At 34.5% G+C, this 3,474-nt stretch overlaps 1 pseudogene; it reads right to left on the reverse strand.

The window, feature by feature from the left end:
* LOC104793046 overlaps window positions 1-1,096 on the reverse strand; it is a 2,981-nt pseudogene extending 1,885 nt beyond the window's left edge.

Genomic DNA, 3,474 nt, shown 5'->3' on the forward strand with positions numbered 1-3,474 from the left:
GCAAAAAAAAAAAAAAAAAAAATCAAAGCATACATGAAATTAAGACAAGAACAAAAACAGTTTAACACATATATATACATACACGTTTATATGCAATCAAAGGAGTTTTGAAAGTTAATAAATTGAAGCCAAAACAGTGAAAGAAAACAATCGAAACAAAAGGGATTTGTGATTTAAAAAATTTAAGCCAAACTCATGAAAGAATAAAATCCAAAAGAAGAAGCAGAACCAAAAAAAAGAACTTTTCAATTTTGTTTCCTTTTGATGTGCATGGAAAATAAAAATTAGTGAAGGCAGAGAAAGATAGAGAGAACCTGAGTGAGCAATGCGAGCTGCTCGACGCCGAAGTAACGAGAGGCGGCAAGAGTGTCAAGAGCAAGATCAACGGCAGCTGAGCAATGCGTGTGCCAACATCCTCTCTCGCCACAATTGGGTCTCGGCTCGTGTTTCTGCGGCACGATCGAGACTTGTCCGCTATAAAGAAACTGAAGAAGCAACAGAAACACCTCGTAGCCGACTGAGTTCACTGGTATAACTCCAGCTGGTGTCGTGGAGCCTCTTGTTGGGCTAGCGGGTACGGACCCATGTCGGGTCGGGTCTATGCCTGTCCCCGCTTGCGGTGAGTCGTTCCCACAGAAGAATTTCCTGAAGAAAAGACTCCGAGCGGCGAGGATGCAACGGTGAGCGTGGACTAAACGACCTTCAACACTGAAAGTCACGTCGGAGAAAGCTTGACCGTTGATTAGTAGGTTTAAGAAATCCAACGATAGAGATCTCAAGGATTCTTCAAGGCTGCTCATCCTCTTCGTCAAAAAGTTGTTGCTTCTTGAATTCTCTCTAGAACAAAGCTAGCTAGGGTTTAGCAAGAAGACTTGTAGGGAAAAAAAAAGGTTGCCTCCTTTGATTGAGTTTGTTGGCTAGTAGAAGATGAAGGTTCGAAAAAGAGGAGAATAAATTTCCCGGGGGAGAAAAGATTAAGCTTTGATCTTTTGAAGCTTCTTGCTCCTCTCTCAGAGAAAGAAGAAGAAGAGAGAGAAGGATTCGTTTATTACTTTGTGGTGTTAGATATTTTTTGGACTGATAAGAGAGAGAGAGAGAGATTTGAATGGATGAACCGGGCGGCTCAGATATTTAAACCATGTAGGTAAAAATTTAGTAACTATTTTGTCTTGATGCCGGTTACCAAAGGGTTAAAGTAGTATTTTAATTAGTGATTTGGTTACTAAAATTGGAAAATATTTATTAAGAAGAAAAAGAATACAAGGTGGGCCAAATCTATTAATGGAATAAATGTATAATTGAATGAGAAAATTTATAATAATGATCAAGTGTTTAAATAAATAATGAGCATCATTAGCACCTGACTAATCAAAATCCTACTTAAATCTCACCGAACATAAGATTTCCAAAACGAGGCGTATGTAATTTGAGTAGGATAATATAATAAATCCAAGATCCTCGGCAATTGTCTTTTTGGCTTGATACACAACATGTGAAAGCCTGAACAAAACACCATGGTTATATATATTACATACACATATGTTATAGAAATATGTATATGTAAAGGATGTGCGTGTGCATGGAGGAGGAGGAGATGGGATAAAATGGTAAAATTGGGAGGGGAAGGTGATGGATAAGAACATAGGCCTAATTTAAGTTAAAAGACAGACAGAAGGAAGGAGTGAAATAAATTTTCATAACTGTTGTGCAATGTGATTTGATGGTTTTCTGTTTGACCGTTGGACCAATCCTCCCCATTCTCCTTTTTCCTACTCCTTTACTTTACTCTTTTCTTTGCTTTACTTTGTGGTTTTTTTTTGGCTAGGTATTAAATATTTCTCTAAACCAGAAGATCCCGCGAACAAAACTAATCCCTCGATTATACGAAAGAGCTGGGATATTCTTACAATCTAAGGCATGCACAGTAACCAAATGTAATTAAAGTATTCCTATTAAGACTAACCTAGCTAGAAAGATCGAACATTTTACTTAACTACAAATACGAGCCCTAAATCTTGTAAGCAACATGGAGCTTTTTAACTGAAAATTTATATTTGCTAGTTTAGTGGTTGCTCAAATTGTAAATAATATTAGATTACTAAATTCATTTTCTTTTTGATTTGCACATGTTGTTAAGTGAGTGATCTGTTGTATTTACATTTCTTGTGGGTTGAATTATTTATTGACAATTAGATATCTTTTAGGATAACTATCATGAATAATATTATTATATGTAAGAAGTTAGCATTTTGTATATTAATGGTGATGAAGATATGTTTCATAAATAAAGATAAATTGCACTAGATGGCAACATAATAGAATAACTAAGAAAATGGGTTAAAACATTTGTTTTTTATGATTTCATCCTTGTGACTAATTTAAACATTACGAAATCCATATTTTTCTTATTTTGTAATATAATATTTGATATAAATACTTAATTTATCAAATATGTTTTTATTTTGTTATTTAAACATGTGATCTACTAATTTTAGGCTTTAATTATTATTTAGCGTGTTAAATATTGATACAAAGAATATCAAAATAATATGTTTTAAATGTAAAATTCATACCGTTTTATCACATATTTTTTGAGCTTTTTTTCTATCGTTTTTTACTCTTGAAACTATTAACACTATAAATTTGTCGACTGTGAATTAAAATGATAAGATGTCGTTTATAAGAAACTTCAACTGAAATGAAGGTACAGTACTTGTTAAAGNTGTGGACCTGCGCCTTTGGCTCCGTGCTCCCATAAGAAACGTCGAATTTTCATCACTACAACACCACTACCCCAGTCCCTGCAGAGGATCAGAACTCTTCCATGAGCCATCAATCTAACAACAAGGAAACACCCCCCGGTCCTCCAGCATATGCGTAATATGTAAATAGCTATCTGAGTAAGATTTGGCTTCTTCCCACAATAGTCTATCATTATTCGCCTGAAATAAAATTTCCATCGGCTCTGCCTCTAACAGTTTTATCACAAATAAAATTCATACAGTTTTATCACAAATTTTTTGAGTTTTTTTTAATTCTTGAAACTATTTTTTTCTATTATTTGCTAGTAATTAACACTAGAAATTTGTCGATTGTGAATTAAAATTATAAGATGTCGTTTATACAAAACTTCAACTGAAATGAAGGTACAGTGGTTGTTAAAAGAAAAAAGAAAACTAAATCATATATGCTGGTAATCATCAAACAAAGCTATTATTCGACTAACATGCAAGAATCAAATCAATCAGGTAGAGAATGAAATTAATGTGAAACATCCAACCACAGAAGTCAAGACGTGGCTCTGATAATGGCGCAGTCGTGGTCTCAGTTGAGAAAGCTGTATTTAACTAGTTGGACTGGACTGGACCAATCAAATTAAATTCATTCTTCTTTATAAAAAAACGTATAATAATAACACATGGATGGGAGAGAGTGGGAAGGACATGGAGAAGCGTGTCGGCCGGATCGATAGGG

Source organism: Camelina sativa, chromosome 6, assembly GCF_000633955.1.
Source record: "Camelina sativa cultivar DH55 chromosome 6, Cs, whole genome shotgun sequence".
Taxonomy (NCBI): Eukaryota; Viridiplantae; Streptophyta; class Magnoliopsida; order Brassicales; family Brassicaceae; genus Camelina; species Camelina sativa.